General features: G+C 43.3%; 1 protein-coding gene across 4 annotated transcripts in view; it reads left to right on the top strand.

Annotated features, from left to right (window-relative positions):
• Window positions 1-23069, top strand: part of LOC147018003 (sorbin and SH3 domain-containing protein 1-like) — a 329576-nt gene that overhangs the window by 2963 nt on the left and 303544 nt on the right. Inside the window, exon 2 of one of the 4 annotated variants that reach the window (XM_085897162.1) lies at window positions 16238-16313. The exons of the other annotated variants lie outside the window; for them this stretch is intronic. The gene's annotated coding sequence lies outside the window, so the exon portion shown is untranslated. The remainder of the gene's footprint in view (window positions 1-16237; window positions 16314-23069) is intronic. 4 annotated transcript variants of the gene reach the window in all.

Consider the following 23069-nt stretch of genomic DNA (forward strand, 5'->3'; position numbering starts at 1 on the left):
ACGATAACACCGCTTGGTTATTCTGATAGTACGGAACGGGTCACTTAAGTGGCCCGTGTCCGAAGTCGACCTGCGGCGAGGTGCGATCGCCCGGTCTACCCTCCGCGTGGGTACTTAGGTAGGTCGAATTTGGCGAGCAACCCTATCCCACGCGGGGGCTGATTGGCTCGATCGCGGTGAGACCGAAAGGTCCACCCGTGACTGGTTCCCGGCGTTAGTCCGAGAGGGTCACGACTGGATTGTCCGTCCGGTGGGCGACGTGCCGCGATTCGAGTTACGTGGCCGTCCGCACGCCGGCGGGCGCGAATACCGCAACAATATGTATGTATATATATATATATATATGTATGTATATATATATATATATGTATGTATGTATATATATATATGTATGTATATATATATATATGTATGTATATATATATATATGTATATATATATATATATATGTATCCATAAATATATATATATATATATATATATATATCCTAGCAATACCCGTGCACATGCACGGGATAGCAGTACAACATAGCTGGTAGCAGACGACAGACCGTACATTGGGAATGACAAAAATACGCATTGTGCAAAATGCAAGTGGTACTATGGAACGCCAAGACTTCCCAAATATTGTCGGCTTGTCCGCTAAGTGTCACAGCAATTTCATAGGGATCGTGTGACAGCGAGCCGAGTTTTTAGTTTGCAAGCTTGTAGACCGGGAGCCTGCGGGGCTTAGCTCAACCGAAAAGGGGAACAATTGCCGTCCTCATGGTAAGATGCCAGATGATATTCTCACCTCAGAACTCTGCGTCTGTCAGGAGGGACACTGTTGCTGGGTTGACATTCTGTGGTCAATATCCGTATCGCATAATCGGTGCGAGCTCAACCTGGCAGCGGAACGGCCCCAAGTAGGTTTCTGCTATTAGTCGTATAGCTTGAAACACGGTATAAACAATGACAGACTATTTCGCCGCTGGAATACCGGTGACAGACGCGAATCAGATACCGCAAAAATCACGCTAGCTCAACCGAACAGCGGAACGGCTAAAACCAACGCAGAATACTAGTAAGGGGTCCCCTGAGTACAAAAGGAGCACTGACAGACAACTTGGTCGCTGGGCCCCCCAGGACAGACGCTCCCTAGTTCGGGATCCTTTGGTTGCGCTAGCTCAACCGAACAGCAGAATGGCAGTACCAGGTCCCCTGACTACAAAATAAGCACTGACAGACAACTTGGTCGCTGGGCCCCCAGGACAGACGCTCCCAAGTGGTGCGTTCCATGTCAAGGGCACACATTTTTCAGCGAAATTTTGACACATCGTCTTTGATTTCACTCTTTTTTGTGCAAGTGTTTGTATCCACGGCAAAACATTATGTGTCATTTTTCAGACATGGGGGCCAATCGGGGCCCATTTTAGCCCCCTCTCAAATTTGGGTGCCCCCGGTTGACCTACATTCTTCGAGTGGCCATATCACAGGTTGCCGTGGTCCGATTTGGATAATCTTGCTGTCAAAATGCTCGTAAAAGCGAGATCTTTCGAATCGCGTAAATTAAAATCACTCCGAAACAGTAATTCAAAAAGTTATAGTTTGGGGCGCCCACTCCCCAACCAAACAGATATGGTCCAAATTTTTTCGTGTGAGAATACCCCTTCATATACTCCAACACCTCAGCATAAATTAAAATGGGATCTCAATGGGTTCAAGGGTGATGATGATTTTATTGTTCGGGGTCCACATATCACTAATTCTTGATTTGACATTGGGCGACGTTTGCCATCATCGTTCCAATGACGTCACCTGCAGGCAGGCGACTTTATGTCTGAAATTGACAATCATCACCTCTGGACTTTCATATATATATATATATATATATATATATATATATATATATATATATATATATATATATATATATATATATACATATTGCATCATTTATGAAAAATTATTCTGCCTATTGTGTCTTGATTTTTAAGTGCACATTTTTTGTATAACAATCATCGAATTAAGTTATAAATGGGATAATCTCAGTTTTTGCGTATTTTGCAGTAAGCATGGCGACTGAAAATCGAAAGGAGTTCTGAAAATACTGTTGCGATCAGTTCAGCTGCCATAAAACGAAACAACGAAAAGATCTTCGCAATGTGTCAAATGATATGTTGATGAAATTTTAGTCAAAGGTGAAAAAAGATGACAGACTTTGTACTTCGTGCAGAAAAAAACTTTCTCAGTTGTCACCAGAGCGTATTGAAGAATCATCTTCGACCAGTTCGAAATTATCATCATAAAGTAACTATCGAAGGCATTGCAGAATCTATTTCGACACATGAGGACGAGGAGGTTTTTGAGCGAGAAGCCGAAGTTGACCTATTAAACCAGTCATTATCGATGATAGACGAAAGCCCATTCGACCAACGAAAGGCAGAAAGGAACCCGGGTACGTTCCTAAAAAGCGACGTAAAGTGGAAGATTATGTGCGAAAGAAATTAGAACTAGTTGCTGGACCAAGCACTGCGGAGAAAACACAAAATACAGCGTCAAAATGTGATGAAAACTGCATGCAAGAGGTGATCAAAAGCCTGAAAGAAAAATACGTTGTTTCGAGCCGTTCAGAGCAAATACGTACACTGACAATATTTGCTAGGAATATGAACATCAGAGGGATGATGAGTGAATTCAGTTGCTCCCAAAGAATGGCTGTGCAAGCCAAAAATTTAGAGAAAGAAAATGGTATGCTATCGTCTCCAAATCCCAAACAGGGTAAAATATTACCTGACAAAGTGAAATCCGCCGTAACCGAATTTTACGGAAGTGATGAAATCAGCCGAATAATGCCGGGAAAAAAGGACTGTGTGGTGGTCAGGAATGAACATGGAAAAGACAAAATTCAAAAGTGCCTGGTACTAAACAATCTCAAGGAACTGTTTCAGAAATTCAAAGAGAAGAACCCTGGGTTGAAAGTTGGATTCGCGAAGTTCGCCATGCTCCGTCCCTCGGAGTGTGTCCTGGCCGGTTCAGGTGGTACACACAGTGTATGTATATGTACGATACATCGAAATGTGAAACTCATGATGTTTGGTTCCAAAATGCCACAGATAGCCGAACTTCCTAGCTATCTTCATGTGATAGCATGCATAGTTTGTAACCCAGCACACCCGGCATGGTATTTCAGAACTTGTGAAAATTGCCCATCAATTGAAGACTTCAAAACTGAGCTACTGAGTGCTTATGAACGAGAGGATAATGATGAAATTCAGTTTAAGCGGTGGACATCCACCGACAGATCTGAACTGAGCTCCATCGTCCTGCCTTTGGAAGAATTCATTAATCAATTCTGTGACCGCGCGGTGAAATTGGTGAGACACGACTTCATTGCCAAGGCCCAATCTCAGTTTCAGAAAAATAAGAAAGACGAAATCGGTGAAGTAGAATTTGTCACAGTGCACTATAATTGGAGACTTTTCAGAGAACTAGTTGTTTGTCGTACAGGATGCGGCCCAAGGATTCCATTGGAACTGCTCTCAAGCGACAATTCACCCCTGGGTTTACTATTTCAAATCGAACGATGTCAAATTAAACCACGATTGGTTCACGATTATATCAGAATGCAATACTCACGACGTTGTCTCAGTCCACCTCTTCCAAAGAATGCTCAATGAACACTTGAAATCTAGCTTTGGAAATGTAAAGAAACTTTACTATTTCTCAGACAGTTGTGCTGGCCAATATAAGAATTGCAAAGCCTTCATAAACCTATGTCGTCACAAATCAGAGTATGGTATTGATGCAGAATGGCATTTTTTTGCCACAAGTCATGGTGAGGGCCCTTCAGATGGTGTGGGAGGTACAGTCAAACGAGAAGCAACACGTGAGAGCCTGTGTAGACCTTACGACAGTCAAATTATTTCTCCAAAAGATCTTTTCGCCTTTGCTGAAAATGGTTTGAATGAAATGGAGTTCGGTTACGGGATCCAAGAGGCGTATGGACGAGGAAGAACGAAATCTGGAAGAAAGGTTAAAAACGGCCAAAACCAGAGCTGAAACTCAAAAACTTCATGCTTTCATCGCTATTTCTGAAACTGCTCTTCAAGTACGCGGATTCAGCCTTAGCGAGGAACACCGTATAGAGTCAGCTATTTCAAAATCTACACCAACTTTTAACGGGAAACTCTCAGGTTATGTCACAGTGCACTATGATGGAAAATGGTGGCTTGCCTGCATCATGGAAGCCTTTCAGGACACTCATGAAGTGAAAGTGAATTTTCTTCATCCAAACGGGCCCGCAAATAGTTTCTTTTTTCCTGACATTGAAGATCACTGCATTTTAGACATTTCTGATATACTGCTTTCTGTAGAACCAAAAACTGCTACAGGTAGAACCGACACAATCAGTAAAAAAGAAACACAGCTGTCAAATAAAACATTGGTTGGCACAAAATCTTGACTATAATATGCTCGGAAAAACTCTTACTCATACTAGTATCGCTTCCAGTTCCTGCATCTGCACGTGGAAAATTTATGTACAATATACCGATATAGTGTATTGGAAATCTTGTGTTCAAATATTGTGCGATGTATTGTGGCGTATTGTGTGTCCAGCACCCGAGTCCCCAAACAATAAAACCATCATCACACTTGAACCCATTGAGATCCCATTTTCATTTATGCTGAGGTGTTGGAGTATATCAAGGGGTATTATCACACAAAAAAATCGGGAATATCGGTTTGGCTGGGGAGCGGGGGCCCAAGGTCAAAGGGCGCCCCAAACTATAACTTTTTGAACTACTGTTTCAGAGTGATTTTACTTTACGCGATTCGAAAGATCTCACTTTTACGAGCATTTTGATACCAAGATCATCCAAATCAGACCAATACAACCTGTGATATGGCCTCTGGAAGATTGTGGGGCAGCCGGGGGCACCCAAATTTGGGGTGGGGGCCCTAAAATGGGCCCCGATTTGTCCCCCACGTCTGAAAATGGACATATCATGTTTTACCGTGGATACAAACACTTGCACAAAAAAGAGTGAAATCTAAGACGATGTGTCAAAAAAATTTCTGAAAATGTGTACACTTGACATGGAACGCCCCATGAGGGAGCGTCTACCCAGCGACCAAGTTGTCTGTCAGTGCTCCTTTTGTACTCAGGAGACCCCTTACTAGCATTCTGCTTTTGTTTTAGCCGTTCCACTGTTCGGTTGAGCTAGTGTGATTTTTGCGGCATCTAATTAACGTCTGTCACCGTTATTCCAGTGGCGAAATTGTCTGTCATTGTTTATACCGTGTTACAAGCTATACGAATAATATCAGAAACCTACTTGGGGCCGTTCCGCTGCCAGGTTGAGCTCTCGCCGATTATGCGATACAGATATTGACCACAGAATGTCAACCCAGCAGCAGTGTCCCGGCAGACGCAGAGTTCTGAGGTGAGAATATCATCTGGCATCTTACCATGAGGACACCAATTGTTCCCCTCTTCGGTTGAGCTAAGCCCCGTGGGCTCCCGGTATATTGGTATTATAATATAATATAATATATATATATATATATATATATATATATATATATATATATATATATATATATATATATATGTATGTTGAGATCCAAGTGAGGTCCACAATGATCAAGATCAATCTTTGTTCCCACTGATCTTGGTAGAGAAGGTTTTATTACACATCAGACATATGCATATTATATGGAGACAACAGGCTTTGAACACAATAGTCCACCCAGCCTAATCCTCTGGTGAGCTGGCTTTCAGGTGAGCCGTGAGTAGGCTCTATACCCACATACAAAATATGTGCCATGAGATGCAACCTTCGGGTATGTTCCATTGTCTCCCTTCCTCTTGTCTGGTAAGTCATTTATCTCTATTGATATATTACAAGTGGAGTTCCCTGCCTGAAATCTGGCATGAGGCTTTGTCCAAGTAAGGCAGATAAACCCCATACGCTTATATGTGATTCTGAAGTACGGAGGTCTTTTCTTTAAATTAAAAGGAGGGTACCACGCACCTGTAAAGTCTACACATGATGAGTTACCGGTTGTTTTAGTCAAATTAAAGTTGTTGTACCAAGCAGCTCCACAATAGTCTATTTCCTCAAATGGGATCACAGATAATGGCAAACCCGTTTGTGAGGAATGCGGGAGATAAGCACACACCCAGCACTTAGTCTTATTACTCAATGTAGCATATTTGTGCGACAAAAGTAAGAATGTATTTATCCCATGTACTCCCAACTCGTGTAAATGTTCAGTGTGGTTCCCAATTGCTCTTTTCCCCCTCTGTTGGATGGGTTGGATTGTCCAGTTATCAATTTGCCCTTCCACTTCCCAGCTTCCCATCCAGAAGGCAATTATAGCAACTAGGATTTGCTGTGATAGGTTCATTCTTGCACAATCTCCTCCTTTGTTGGGATGGCAAGTTTGCAGTGTGAGAAGTGTATCCAAGCAGGCTTACCTTCACACTTTACGGCAGTTGGGGTGGTCAGCAATACCTGAAACGGTCCTTTCCACCTTGGTTCCAAGGCCGTTTTCCTTGTAAAGTGCTTTATCAATACGTAGTCTCCTGCCTGGAAGGTGTGATACGGCCTTTCCACTGGCTCGGGTAAGGCCTCCTTCACTCTCGTATCACCATGATATCTCGTATCACTTCACATACCATGATTCTTGTACTTGTCTCACAGTCCCCCTCTTGCACACATGTCCATTCAAATGGGCCATGCGTGCAAGCCACGGAAGGATTTCAACAGGTGCTATTACCTTCCCACTGTTTGACTATAGTCCGTCGTCATCCACCACTCCTCCTGCTGCTTGCCACTTATCATGGTCTTCCTGTGTTGCAGCGGCTTGGATTGCAATAATGTCTGACAAGCTGTATTGGTGCAGCTTGATTTGTTCTTTCGCCAGTCGTGCTGGCATTATTGAAGGCAAAGGCAGACTCGCCGCCTCTTTTGCAGCTTTATCTGCTTTATTCGTACCTTTGTCAATGTCAGTTGTCAGCTTCTGGTGTGCACGGCATTTAATAACTGCGACTTCCGCTGGCAGTGTAATGCTTTTCAACAGCTCGGAAACCAAACTGCCATTCTTTATTGATGTTCCTGCAGAGGTGAGAAACCCTCGCATTTTCCATATCGCACCTTTGTCATGGACAACACCAAAAGCATAGTTAGAGTCAGTATATATATATATATATATATATATATATATATATATATATATATATATATATATATATATATATATATATATATATATATATATATATATATATATATATATATATATATATATTCACCGCAGAATCGACAGACAGCTCACAGGCCCTGATAAGGGCACACAATAATTCCGCCTGCTGGGCGGAAAAATGAGAAGGCAGACGGGACGCTTCCATTATTTTGTTACCTGTACACACAGCGTATCCTGCATGCCCCGAGCCATCTAGTCCTCGATATGCCGAACCATCAACAAACAAGGTGAGGTCCGGTCGTTCTCGTGGTTGATCCTTTAGATCCGGGCGTACAGTGGATACTTCCTGGATCGCCTCCGTGCAATCGTGTGGGTCGCCGTCGTCCTCCGTTGGCAGCAGAGAGGCTGGATTAAGAACGTTGCATCTTTCAATCTGCAGATTCGGTTGATGTAGGAGAGTCGTCTCATACTGCATCAAACATGTATTGGTTAAATGTTGTGTTTGTTTTTGTGTGAGCAAAGCCGCAACACAATGGGGGACCCTTAAAACCAGAGGATGTCCCATTACAATCTCTGCCGTGTGCTTAACTGCATAACTGGCTGCAGCCACTGCTTGTAGACAAAGAGGTAGGCCGCGTTCGACCGGGTCCAGCCTCTGACTGAAGTATGCGATTGGTCGTTGGCGGTCCCCGTGCAATTGTGTTCGTACAGCCTGTGCAAATCCCTTTGTTTCATGAGAATAAAGGAAGAACGTTTTGTCATAATCTGGTAGCCCCAGAGCGGGGGCCATCGAGAGTGCGGCTTTCAGTTTTGTAAAGCATTCCTCCATCTTCTCATTCCACGCAATTTGATGTGGCTGGTTTTTCCCTACCACAACATACAGTTCCTTCAGCAGGATTGCATAATGAACAACCCATTGTCGACAGTAAGTTACCATTCCTAGGAATCGCATCATTTCCTTCTTCGTACGAGGGCGGGGAACTTCCGCAATCGAAGTTATCCTCCCTTTGTCCAACTCCCTCTTTCCGTGTGAGATGTGGTGTCCCAGATACTTAACCCTTTCCTGGACCATTTGCAGTTTATCCTTGTTTACCTTGTGGCCTTTTCTTGCTAACGCCCGTAGCAGCTGCAGCGTAACTGTTGTACACGCTGCTTTGTTTGGGGAACATATTAGCAAGTCATCCACATACTGTAGCAGCACTGAGTTACCTTCGAAAACAACATCTTCTAGATCCTTGTGCAGAGCACGCGAAAATAAAGTTGGACTATCTGCGAACCCCTGGGGCAACACAGTCCATGTGTACTGACGGCCTTTATACGTAAAGGCAAATAAAAATTGCGATTCTTTATCAATGGGTATGCTAAAAAACGCAGAACATAAATCGATTACTGAGAAATGGGTGGAGCTAGCGGGAATAGATGTTATCAGTCCCTCTGCACTGGGTACCACAGGGTGAACACCTTGAATTATCTCATTCACTTCTCGCAGGTCCTGGACGAATATCCATTTGTCCTTCTGTGGCTTTTTCACTGGCAATATAGGTGTGTTACACGGACTTGTAGTTTCCACAATTATACCCTGTTCCCTTAAGGACTTAATTACTGGTGCTATACCAGCCTCTGCCTCTTTACGGAGAGGGTATTGGCACACATTTGGCAAAGGCATTCCCGGTTTGAGTTTAACCACTAGGGGCGTTGCCCCAATGATTCGACCCACATCATTGTCATGTTTGGTCCACAATTGTTGTGGGACCTCTCCCATCAGGTTTTCCACCTTTTCTATCGTGTTCATCATCTCCAATGCCTTTTCACACTTAGGTGGTAAATTAACCTCTTCCACCAGTCCTTGTATCTCTTTTTCCATAAAATCACAAATCCATCCTTCGTTATTCTCCAGCTTATGCACTTCCCAGTGCACTATTGTTTCTGTGCAGCTGACTGCTGCCTCCTATAGGCGATAAACCATAAATCCCAAATCGTTTGGGTGATATCCCTTTGCTGTAGTCATTGTTGCATGTGAGGTTACTCCCGGCAGATACTTTGTCAACTGCTTTTGCTCGTCTGTGAGCTTAACCTCCATTGCGACGCCTTCCTTACCAACCATTAGGCGGCCAAGCAACAAATCATTGCGTGTTTCCAAATGCGGAGCAATTTTCTCCACAAATTTAGTATCATCCCCTCCCACATCATAATATATTGTACAATGTGGAGGGTTATAATACGTGTGCATTGTCACTTGTGCATTGTCTAGCCACGTTTGCATTTCCTTATTTTTGTCTGAGATAAGATCTAGGCATGCCCAAGCATTTCTAATTGGTTCCTCTGGCAGTCTCCACCAATAAACAATCGGATGCGGTGTCATCAGGAGCATCATTGCTAACTGTGTCTTATCCCGGGGAACATCAATATAAACCCCTTCTTTTGTGCATGCTATCGTGCATCCGAGCTTACACAACAAATCTCTACCAATCAGGTTAACTGGCGCAGTGGTTGTGAGAAGAAAGGCATGTTTCTCTTGCAAAGGTCCGCACCGTACTGGTAATTGTGTTGTTGCTTTTAGTTTCTGTACCTTACCCCCTAATCCCACTACTTGTACTTCAGTGTTGGATTTTTCAATTCCTGGCAATTCCTTTGCTGCAATAGTGGAGTGAGTGGCTCCCGTGTCGACTAAGAAAGGAAGCTTCTTACCTGAAACATCCAGAGTGAAGGTCGGCTCCTCTGTTGGTGTTGGTGTCAGCATCGCTCCCTGCAACACTGGTCCACCCGCGGTGTGTCAATACGACTTACGACCCTGCAGCCGTCTTGATCCACCGTCTTGTTGAAACCCCGGTCGTCCTTGAGGGCAGTTCCTTCGCCAATGTCCTTGCTTCCCGCACTGGAAACATTCCTGCGGCAGCACTGTTCGTTGTACTCGGCTTTGGCCTGCTGCAGTTCTCGAGCGGGTCAGTAGTGGCGATCGTGTCCAACCTTGACTTTTCCCTACTCGTTTCTTGGGTTTCCCTCTGTTCGGTGCCACCGGCGGGGGTCTTTGTTGGATTCTCATTCGGCGGTCCCACTGTCTAGCCACTTCTTCGTCTTCTGAGTCCGTGTCTTCTTCCTCTGGTTCCCACTTTCTCCAATCTCTATTCTTCCTTTGCTCTGCCACTTTGTCTAACAATACCATTTGGAACACTTCCTCTTTAATTTTTGTTTTCGCGCTCTCCTTTTCTTCTGACCGGGATGAACATTGGTCGGCAGCTGTACAAATCTCAGTTGCTGGTCTTGCCTGCCAGCCTAACATTACATACTTCAACTGCTTCTTTATTTGGGGTCTGAGCCCTTCCATTAGGAAGTTAGTCAACGCTCGCTGTGGTATCTCTTGTTCAACTTGAAAACCCCCATATTGCAAGAATGCCTGCACTAATCTATGCATGAATTCGGACGCCCGTTCCCCTTGACGTTGCTTTGTTTCATAGATCTTATCCCAATCTAGCGCTGCCGGTCGCAACGCACTCTCAATTGCATCATAAAGGAGCTGACGCGCAGCCCGCCTCTCTGCATCAGTCCATGCCGCTGCTCCCTGTGGCTCTTCCTCCAGCCAATGGCTCTCTTGTTTAGCCCTTTTCCACACAAATGGAGACAGCACTGCATGGCATAATACTCCAATGTCTCTATGCGAGCAGCGGTGTGCCTCAACCCACTGCACTATCAATTCCTTTGTTGCTCCTACATTCCCTCTCAGTTCTAGCACTCGTTCCTTCATCGATCTCAATTCACTTTCTCTAAATGGTCTGTACACCAATTGAGCTGCCCCTCCTGGCCCCGCTGGAATTATTTCTTGGACCGGGTAGGCAGAGGCTGTGGCCAGTAGTCCCATGGCTCCCAGGTCCGGATACAAACTTGGTGTGCTATTCACACACGCAGATGGAACACCTGCATTGTTTCCCTGGTCTTCCCACCTCTGCACTGCAGTTACAGGGGCGGGAAGATTTCCCATAATTTGCATCTCCTTATTTTGTGTTCCCATTTTCTCGACTTTTTGTTCCACTGATTTTCTAGCCACCTCTTTTACCTGTAGGGCTTCCTCCTCCCACATATCATGCGCTCGCATGTCTGGCTCAGGGTTTACTTTATCATTCACTCGATGTTCTAATCGGCATGATAGGTTATCTATGATTTCTGATCTTAAAGAGCCCCATCTTGGGAATGGGTGTGGATCCCCCTTAGTCCACCTTTGCCACAATGCCTATTGGGTGCATGACTGAGGTCCATATTTTTCATACATCAATCCCGCGGCTGTATTCGGGGGTGGGGCATCTTTATCTACTTCTGGCTTTGACGTCTTATTTCCCATATTTCCTTATTTCCCTGATCCTTCCTAGAGTTTTCTTGGGCCGGGTTAGTGTTCTCCGACTGGGGTGTTCCTTCACACTCCCAATGCACACTTCCCGCTCCCTCACCCTCCCAACGGAATCCTTTGGGTTGGGTCAGGGGTTTTCACACCTTTCCCTCCCTTCAATCTCCCGTTCGGATCCTGGCCCTGGCGTATTCTTGTACTCCCCCACGGTCTCCCAACAGAGTGTCCTGGGGTTTCTCTCAACTCTCCAATGGGCCCTTACCTTCCCGGGTACCCCTTTCCGATGTGCAAATAAACCTCCTTCTCCCTTGGTTCATTTTTGCAAGGGCAAGGACAGATCTCAGAGAGCAACGAGTATCCTCAGTGTGAGAAAGGAGGCAGCTTTCTTACCTTTTCCTTCAGCTAGCCGGCTCTTTCCTCCTTTGTCTCACCAGGGCTCTCGAGCTCCTCCTCGATCCGGCTTGCCCCCTGCTCGCTGCGCCAATTGTTGAGATCCAAGTGAGGTCCACAATGATCAAGATCAATCTTTGTTCCCACCGATATTGGTAGAGAAGGTTTTATTACACATCAGACATATGCATATGGAGACAACAGGCTTTGAACACAATAGTCCACCCAGCCTAATCCTCTGGTGAGCTGGCTTTCAGCACTGCCTTATATTCAGTTTACTGTGACCTCTGAATGACTGCTTGTCAAAGAGGATTTATTACCATTCATTAGTTTTTTTAGCATTCTCCTGCCAGTTCTGCTGATAACAGAGCACAGAGCGTACAGAATCAACTCCCTTCCTTCCCTTGTCAGGCTTTGCAAGGTTGCCTCCTCCATGTTGTTGGGCTTTAGCAGTTCTGGGCAGTCATCCAACAGATTCCAGGTAGCCCAGCTGCCCGTTTAACAAGGCCACTTCAAACAGTCAACAATGCCAGCTGTGGTGTAACTGTGCCAGCCCTTAGGCTGGAAAAACAAGTTCTTTGACAGTGCACAGATAAACATTGGGAAGATTTATCCTTTCCCTATTTTCAATTAGCACAAGAGTTTTTAACATACCACTAAGAACATGCTTGGTTGCTGTTAGAGTACATTCAATCCCCGACATGTATGTGTGTATATAGGTACATATAGGTACATATATATATATATATATATATATATATATATATATATATATATATATATATATATATATTGCGGGGTCGGGTGAGAAGACCACTAGGTGGGGGAAGCAACGTAGATTCCCACCAGACTGCCCGGAATTGTAGGCCATCGCTCACGGATAATTCCGTGACGTGGCGGGTCGCTTAACTGACCATGGATGCCAATAACTCAACTGCGTGATATAGGGTCCTCCCACCTATGGAATCAGGTTAACTAATTAACCACGCGGTTTAACCACCGGGGAACCACGCCCTCGGTATGCCTTGTCCGAACCAGATCACTCTCCCGGATCGGATCACCTTTCCGGATCGGATGCAGCCGAGCGACACTGCCAAGGACGTAGCAGCTAGAAGGAACGGACCGTTGGGAATAAAGACACGGCTTAACCTGGATTTGAACCATGCTTGACCAAGGAGGGAAAAGACAAAGGCGAGCTGGGAACATTTCTTCAACAATTATTTATTAACAAGCAAGCGAGGAAAAGCATGTGGCACAACAAAGGTTAATTGGGTATGTAACGCAGGGAAAGAGGAGAGAGAGGTGTGTGGGTGCGACAATTTTACAATCAACTTACTAAAGCAGACACAGTGCAGACTTGACGCGAGATTATTCACAGTAACAACAATAAAAGATTTTCTCCAGGCTTACTTAAGAGACAGGTGCCAGCACACTCAGAAACACACACAGAAAAAGAAGAAACCACAATGAAAAAAAGGACTTTTGCAGCCAGCGAGGGAGGAGACTTGAGGTTATAGCTTTCGGTACCTGGGCGTTTCGGGGGAGGGGATGCTCCGTGGTGCGGTACCCGACAATAGTCTCGTTGTTCTGGCCACAGCCGCACGTGTGGAGATCGTGTTCTGTCGGAGGAGCTTGAGTGGAGAACTGAGGAGTCCAGAGGGCGAGGGTGGTGCAGTAGGCGGGACCAGGCAGGAGGCGATTCTTCGAGGTCGCGTGGGTGGAGACAAGGAACAGGAGGTGGGCCGTCGAGGCGAGACATGGGCTGAGTCGAGATGCAGGACCACTCCACGTGAAAAACACACACCTAGCACAACACACAACGACACGGAGGATTTCTCCGTGTTTTATAGAGCTCGGAGGACGGGGGAGGGGCCATTCCGAATCCGAAGTCATCGCTTGAGTCAGCGTTCCGACTGGCCCTGACCCCTCACGTGGTCCGCCATCCTGGGCCGGGTTTCGGCCAGACGCCGGTACAGCCCGCCCACCTGAGTGCAAAAGCGTACGTGACGCGCCGCACATGTCTGGCCTCGGGTAGATGGTAGAAGCTCAAAGCACCAGTCTACTCCATAGTGCACGTTACGATTTTGCCTCAGAGTGATCATTGGGGAGGATACCGTGGGTTGTCATGCTGTAGTCAGGGAGACGAGGGGCAAGCAAGGCATATTTACCTCAGAAAAGAAAAGGTGGGAATAAAATAAAAGGGAAAAATGATTTAATAATCCGAACTAATCGCCAATCGCAACGCACTCCCTTGTCCTCCCGCTACACAAAAGGAAGGTTTCTATCTGCACGTATATTAATGGCATAACTGACTCGGGACAACTATCTGTTGTATGCATGCGTTTCCGAGAACCGCAACAACATGTGTGTGTGTATATATATGTATATATATATATATATATATATATATATATATATATATATATATATATATATATATATATATATATATAGCACCCTTGGGGTAAAAGCATGGCTGGTGCAATGGTTAATGTGGGGAAATATTTATTTATTTAAGTGTGTGTGTTACAGATAAAATATATTTGATTCAAAAGTATGTAATTGGTAGACAAAAAATGCCCCAATAGAAAAGATTACTACAAAGGAGTCTTTAATAACTTGAATCGCACATCCCTGGTTTCAAAGTCAGGTGCTCTCCCTGTACAGGTACGTGTATTAATAAATTGCTACACAATATCGCTGAATTTACAGAATTTATCTCCACGGAGGTAAATGTTTCATTTCAGATTCATTAGTGCCTTTTGCTTAATGCTGAGCGAAGCAATGTCTTTTAAACAGTAAAACACATGAGAGGGGCGTTCAATAAGAGCTTTAGGAGCGATATACAATAGTCTAAGAAAGGCCAAGGTGTTTTATTTATCAGTGTCTCCTCCAAGAATACATAATTAGAAAAAAATCCCTGAATATATGTGTGCACAATACTTTGTAGTACTGTTGCACCCCGCTATTCATGGATTCGCTATTCGTGGACCCTGTATATTTGCGGTTTAGAAAATGTGACCCTACTTCGACATTCGAACCGTCGGAAACTTATCCTCCTTTTTTCCATTGAAATAATGCCCCGACATTTGCGGATTCGACATTCGCAGCATTTTTCAGGAACGTATCTCCTGCAGATAGCAGGGTCCGACAGTACTTTGAACACCTCATGTAGGTTGAAGCTCATTCCAGAATGAAGGTGGAACCCTGTAATCATTCAGAATGACATCCTGGAGTAACGGAAGGGAATAAGAATCGTCCACAGTGTGGACGTGCATCGCATGTAGACTACATTAGGTGTGGCAGACAGATGATCTCATGATGAAGGTCGTTCATGAGTTGGCTGTATTTTTTTTTTTTGTACCAACAATCCAACAGCAGCATGGCAATTACTGAAACTATCTCAACTTCCTGAAGTTGAGAATAAAAATCTGTCATACTGCTTGCTCTGGCTCGATTTGAACCCACAACCTCAGGTATGCAAGTCAAAGTTCATTCCCAAATTGCAAACAAGACATGTTGTATCACACCAATGGTTGAATTTGATGCTTTTTGGGAATTGAACCAGGATGGAGGATTGGACTTTTATCACTTTCATAGTCTGTTATGTTTGCTTTCCCTTCATCCCCCCTTCCTTATCAACCATATGTTCAAACAATCTTAGAGACAATGAATGGAAGAAATTAACAAACAATCTTCATTGTGTTCATGAAACACTAGAACAGGGTTTCTTAACCTTTTTAGTAGTTTCCCCCTTTAAAATTGCCGAATAATGATATTTCCCCCCACCATATTATCAACACTAAATTAATAAAAACTCGTCTACTAATATATTTATATTAATGGCATTGCAGTGGTCTGATCCAAATAATTTTAAAGCAATATATGTATTTGTATATTGTAATCAGTAAAAAATAGTGTGGTATATAAAAACATGAGAAAGGAAATAACTTGCACCAAAAACTTTAACATTTTCGTGCTCACGCTGACGCTGATGCTCACGCTGACGCTGACGCTCACGCCGGGGGTATTGCTATAGCTCTCTGTTCTTCGTACAGGCGAGCTAAACACGAGAATGCATTAAAAATTATTCCAATAAATATTTTCATTGAAATATTGATACACAATTTATTGCATAACATTAACAGACTTATATTATTTTAACATTAGCATTCCTAAAATCAGCATTAATTTTTGTTCCGCTAATTTTTCATCGCTTGGGAAGCGTATTCGGACAACCTATTCAACGCAAGAAATAGTTTGAAAATTGTTCAACCTCAAAAATAATTTCCCCCCTGAAATACGAAAATTTTCCCCCAGGTTAAGAATTACTGCACTAGAACTTCTTGCTCTTTATCCATGCCATCTCCCAGCGTGTTGGATGAATATGCATTTGGTGAGTATATCACCTGAACTGATTTTGTGCAGCTGCACAGAGTTAAAGAAAAAGTTTAAAACATGAACGGTGAAAGTTGCTTACATTTTACATGTATTGGACAAAGTTTATTTTACATTGTTGCTGCAAATGATAACTTCAGAGCATTTAAATTGTTTTGTCATTTTATAAAAACAAATTTCTCATTAAATAATTATATTTGCACCCAATAGCTGAACCTGAACATGAAAGTCACCTTTGCCCTTAAGTGTGTGTGTGTGTGTGTGTGTGTGTGTGTGTGTGTGTGTGTGTGTGTGTGTGTGTGTGTGTGTGTGTGTGTGTGTGTGTGTGTGTGTGTGTGTGTGTGTGTGTGTGTGTGTGTTGCCTTACCTTTCACTATCATAGGAACTGAACCTGGAGCTCTGACTTTTGTAATTTGGACCCACTTGTTATCAGTATAATATCGACGATGTAACTGGACAGTTGGGTCTTCTTGGTTGTAAAGGCTTTCTGCAATTACAAGTTGATGTGGAAATGCTCTTCTGCACAATCCATCCTGAAAGCTTCTTTGCACACGGAAAGAGAAAATCCAAGCAAAGGATCATTGGTAGTTAAAATGACAAGTAGGCACTGTATAACCATTGTAAAACGTTGTGAGTTTACAGTAGCGAACTCTGGTTTGCTTATCGATTTAAACTTTAATAAGTTAAAGAGGAATGAACTCCATGAGATACGGGGTGACGCAGTGCTGGAGACGCAGAGAAAAGGGCAATGTAAAACTGCATGCAAATAAGACTCCATCTGCCACTTCACCGCAAACACACAACTGCATACTCTTATTCAAATGTTTGTCTTTAAAATCTCGTAATTTATTAAGTTTTATCGATAAGGTAATAAGTGCTTTCTCATTTGAGGTGACATCATTCAACAGCTTGTATTTGAAAATCAAGCCTTTTTTGGCCCTTTAATTCATACTTATGTGATTATTCTTCAGCCTGACAGGATTGTTTAGAGTCCAGAGCAGGGGTTCCAGAACCCAGGGTCGTGACCCGAAGTTTAACCCCCCCCCCACTCAAAATCTCGGTTTTTGAGTGGGCTTTTCCACATGGGAAGCGTTTTCTCCGACAATTTTTATCGTAGGTACTGCTACTAAGTAAGTACCGGTACCATTTGGGTCACGAGGTGAATGTGATTTCAAATTTTAGATCATGGATAAAAATAGTTTGGGAACCACTGCTTTCGAGGTACATATGCCTAAAGATGTCTTCGCTGGGTTTGAATCTCAACTCAGCTATAAACTTTCTTCCCGGTGTTTCACAGGCAGGGTGATTCGTCAATGTGTGTGCCTCCACTCAGATGGATGGTAAACTGTGTGTTCTGTCGGCTGATATTAGTTCGTGAACATTAAAGATCCCACGGTGTCCTTCACAAAGAGTAGATGAGCTATCGCAGTCACCCTGACAAAATGAGAAATTCCTGCCTTAACTACTGCTGGGAGAGGGATGGCAAACTGCCCAGCATGACCTTTGGCCAAGACGCTGCTTCGGCAGAACCATTGCTCTGTAACACGGAGTATAGTACTATGACATGAGTTTGACCCCGGCTCAAGTTTGTACCATAACTTGTCAAATTCTGTGGTTGTTGTAAGAGACATAGTATAACCATTTTGTGTATAACTGCATTTCCACAGTTGCACATGTGGTGGTGCTGTCTATTCTGTGTTTTTGTTGTTGAATGATTACTTGCTCCACAAACGAGCCACTGTGACATGACAATGCATTGCTTCTTTGTTGCTTGTGGGGTTTAACACCTTGGTTGTGAGCTTTACCTCCTGGTTTGTAAAAAAAATCCTTCTGATCTCTTTTAAAAGTTATTCCATGAGTAATGACATCTCCACACAACAAATGCTTTTTATTACCTCCACCACCAAAGGTGAAGAAGGTTATGTTTTCACCCCTCTCTGTCTGTCTGTTTGTTTGTTTGTTTGTTTGTCTGTCGGTGTGCAGAATATCTCAAAAAGTTGTGGACGGATCCCGATGAATCTGGTGGACAGGTTGGATGTGTGACAAGGACTAACTGATTCAATTTTGGTGAAGATCCGGATCCGGATCCAACTATGAGAATTTGTTAAGTGATTCTTCACCATTGAGAGAAAGGGCCAAAATTGATATATTGCATGATATCTCAAAGTTGTGGATGGATTCAGATGAAACTTGATGGACATTTGGGTGTGTGACATGGAAGAATTGATTTAATTTTGGTGACAATCCGAATTAGAATCCAGATCCTGTAATTTTTTTAAGTGATTCTTCACCATTGAGAGATCGGGCTAAACTAAAAAAGCACGATATCTCAAAAAGTTGTGAATGGGATTCGGATAAAACTTGGTGGACAGGTTGAGTGTGTGACCACGACAAATTGATTCGATTTTGGTGAACATACGAATCCGGATCTGGATGCGCAAATTATTTATTTTTTAAAGTGATTTTTCACCATTGAGAGATCAGGCCAAAATCGATATATAGCATGATAATTCAAAAATGTTATGGGCCCGATATGTTCTCGTGGATCAGGCATTACGTGGCGGAGGTATGCGCTCTACCGAGTGCCCTACTAGTTTTAGATGAAATGGATATAAAGTAACAAAAATTATGGCAATAAAAATGAATAGTCCCAAGTGAGACAGACGCTTGCCTTCCAATGTAGAACGGTCCTAGTTGGGATGCATTAGTTAAGTGATAAAGTTGATTTTTAGTTTGATTCGATGGAAATGTAGGGCCCTGTAGTGGCTGAAAGGCCTGATAACATGATTGCATTCAAGCAGTGAAAACTATGTAGGATGAGCGGGTCCTCGATTGATGAAAAAGTTCCATTAGTCTTTGTCCAGCGAAGAAACCCATAAACACTTTTGGACCCAAAAGGGGGGGTGTAAAAGGGTCGAAGGATTTAAAGTGGTCCAAAGGTGCAAGAGGACTTAAGTGTCTAAAGCAGGGGTTTCCAAACCCTGGGTTGTGACGAGACTTTAGCACTGTAATGTAAAATTGGTCCTACTATTTGGCTGTGAAGCATGGAAAGTAACAAAAGTAGAATCTTTTATTTATAGCTGTCACAATAAGATTTTCCGAATCATCTAGCCAGATAGAGTGACTAAGAAAGAGGTAGAAAGAAGGATTGAAAGGAAAAAATCATTGAGTAAATTATAATGAGGAGAGGGAGATTAATTGGTTGTGTACTACATATGGAAAACAACAGATCACAAAAAGAGCAAGAGATACATTGGGAAACCCGAAGGTTGAAAGAATGCTGGATGACCAGAGGGACTTGGTGGCATATGATGGAAAAGGAACTGAGGGAGATAGAAATTACCTGGGCAGCAATCAGTAGGCCTAGGCCAGATGAAAATGACAGATGAAATATCAGTGGGTCCAAAGGATGGCCAAATTAACCCACCTATCTATTTACAGCGACAGCCACTGGAAAAGCTTCAGTCTCTTCAACTTTTCGACCTCATCATTGCCCACAACCTTTCTTGGACTGACCCTCGAACAAAGCTGGTTTCCAAAGCCAGCTAGAGACTGGACATCTTCCATCATTTTGTCATTCTTTGAAAAATCCTAACTGCTCAAGGTCCATAAGGCCTTTGTTCATAGCTCAATCGAGTCCTCCTCTACCCTAAGGACTGGCACCCTACTTAATATCTCTTTCTCCTGGATTCTGTAAAAACTGAAGCTCTTTACATCTTTGAAGTGTCTTTTACTGTCTCTCCTCTGAACTTGCTCGCTGTGATTTCTTAATCCTCTGGCCATTCCCAACTTCTGCAGAACATACACATTCTTCCAGTAACCCCCATCCGAGTTAAACTCCCAAAATTTAAGGCTTGCTGTCCACCGACACCCCTTTTTTCTTTTCCTACAATTGTGCAGTCACCTTGCTGAGGCTGTTTCACCCCCCCCCCGACTTCCTTGGCTTTTATGATGGAACCGCATGGACGCAATTTCTTCCAAGCACCACCTGCACATAATATGCGCAAGGTCCCTGGCACAGCTGAGGTGTCCTTCGGTGAATGAACAAGGAAAGAAATGTATGAGTAATCCACTCACTCCATTTTGTTGAATGAGCAAATCGGATGGATACTCCTGGCGTGAGGTTCTTCTGCCTCCATTGCCTACCCATCTCAGTTGGGAATCTTTTAACTCCACCCAACACCTAGGGTGGTGGGGGACCTAAGTTGGAGATTGCTTCAAAAGGGCACAAAGTTCTTGTTCTCTGCCGCAACACTTCACAATTTCTTTTCCTCGTGGATGTTGCTTCTCTGGGCAAGCAGAAACCATCTTTCACGTATACCTGCAGTGCCTGAATCTCCAACCAGCTTTTATGCTGGTGGAAAAACCTGCTCTTAAGGCCCGGTCACACCTTGACGTTTTAGCCAACGTATGCCGATTTTTGAATTTTTTTTATAAAACGCTGGCACACGTTGAATACGTTCTGGGTAAGTTTTGATAACATTGAGAGCACGCTGAAAAACACTGCCATACTCGTTGTACATTGGCTTTAAACGTTGTACTTTTTGGTTGTCCTCAAATTTTTTCATGCTTGAAATTTCACGACGTATGCCGGCGTATGACTCACACGTTCCGCTACGCTGGCCACAGGTTGTATGCACGGTCTGCGATCGTTGACAGACGTCAACACATGCTACTTGTAAGTTAATCATAAGTTGAGACATGCCGAGGTAATGTTTAGCGTACCCGAAACTTATTTCTAACCTATGATTAACGTGTTGTTGGCACGTTACGCGATCGTTGCCACACGTCGACAGACGTTACTTTTAAGTTACTCATAGGCTGAAAGACGTCGGTATAATGGATCGTCCTTGCGTCAGCGTCCACGGCCACGGCCAGGACACTTATTTGCAGCATTCTTCAAACTTTTCTTCGGCATGACGAGGATGTTCACACTTCGATGTCTAGCTTGGCTATGATTCCAATTGTCCATCGGCAGCGTCTATTTAAAATAGTCGAGTTTGAGCGTTTTAACACGTTCAGAAGAAACGCTTCAAATTTCCAAACCCCAGCGTCAAAAAACAAAGGCGAGTGACAGCAATTTAAATCGTTCATTGTAAACAATGAAACTAGCTGAGTGGTACCGTTTAAAAGTCGTTGAGTGTAAAAAAAAAATCGAATTGTTGAGCGCAAGCGTCTACTTTCAATAGTGGGGTTTGAGCGATTTAGCACGTTCAATAGAAACGATTAAAATTTCCGAGCACCAGCGTCAAAAAACAAAGGCGAGTGACAGCAATTTAAATCGTTCATTGTAAACAATGAAAATAGCTGAGTGGTACCGTTTAAAAGTCGTTGAGTGTAAAAAAAATCCAATTGTTGAGCGCAAGCGTCTACTTTCAATAGTGGAGATGCAGCCATTTAAATCGTTGAGTTTATCATTTAAATCGTTAAATCGTTAAACGCAAGGACGATCCATCATAACCCACACCCTCCCCCTCACCTACTACTGCCAACATGAACAAACTACTACTAATACGAATACTGATACTGATACTGTTACTACTGACATGGACATCGACTCAAAAAGGACTCGAAAACACTGTTGGGTTCCCCTTTTATGAGCAGCATTTTTATATACCAATTCCCAAAACCGCTGGGAACACGTCTTTATATGGCAGTTGTAAGCTAGAAACACGGTTAATGTATTTTTTTTTTGTCGACCGGAAGACGTCATTGGAATACGTCTACATACGTCGATATGTGTTGGGACTACGTAAAGAATTGGTTCAAAGCACGTCAAACATAAGTTAGAAATAAGTTTCGCGTAAAAAAAGACATTACCGCGACGTGTTTCGACTTATGAGTAGCTTATAAGTAGCCTTTGTGGACGTGTGTAAGCGTCCGCATATCGTGTGTAAAACTTATCCCCATCGCATGCAGAACGTGTGTCATACGCCGAGTACGTCGTAAATTTTTGAACATGTTTAAAATTTCTTGACGTACTCTACTTACTACGACGTATGATAGCGTACTTTAGCGTTGTACTCACGTATACCAAACTTACTCATACCGTATTTGACGTGCCCCAACGTTTTAGACACATTTTTCTTAGGTCGGCATACGCTGGCAAGATCGCCAAGGTGTGACCGCGATGTTGACACTTCCATTTCTACGGCAGTTATGATTCGAATCGTTGTGCGTCAGCCTTTTAATAGGCTACGTCACGACATCGTCGGTGATGCGTGCAACGCGCTATGCCGAAGTTAGACTATCGTTGGGCATCGGTTGTGTAGGCCGACAACAGGTTCAGCATTCGTTGGTATAAGTTATCTATAACACAACGAAACCTTCTGTGTCCGTTACCAATGCGTTATACATAAGACCAAGTCGTTATAAATACGTCCGAATCTTTAAAAAAAAACATCAAAAGTTCAACGTCAGCCAGCGTTTTACATACATTTTAATACGTTGCCATCGCTGGCTAAAACGTCAAGGTGTGACCGGGCCTTTACATTTTTGGCTTCATTTTTCCCCAAAACACTATTTTGGGTCACCCCGTAAAGAAAAAGTTGATCACGCGATCGACTGGTTAACTTGCAATGTATACAACTAAAAAGGTAAAGATTGTATTGTAGTGTAGTTTTGCATACCTGAGAACTTAATTATTACATTCACAAATCACTTCAGTTTCAGGTAGCACAATATTCCAGAACTATTGGCAGTTTTAAAGAAATTTGGACAATAAATAATGCACTTTGTAGTATTTCTGCATAAG

The sequence above is a fragment of the Eptatretus burgeri genome, chromosome 10 (assembly GCF_056783735.1).
Source record: "Eptatretus burgeri isolate ZD-2024b chromosome 10, Ebu_testis_v1, whole genome shotgun sequence".
Lineage (NCBI taxonomy): Eukaryota > Metazoa > Chordata > Myxini > Myxiniformes > Myxinidae > Eptatretus > Eptatretus burgeri.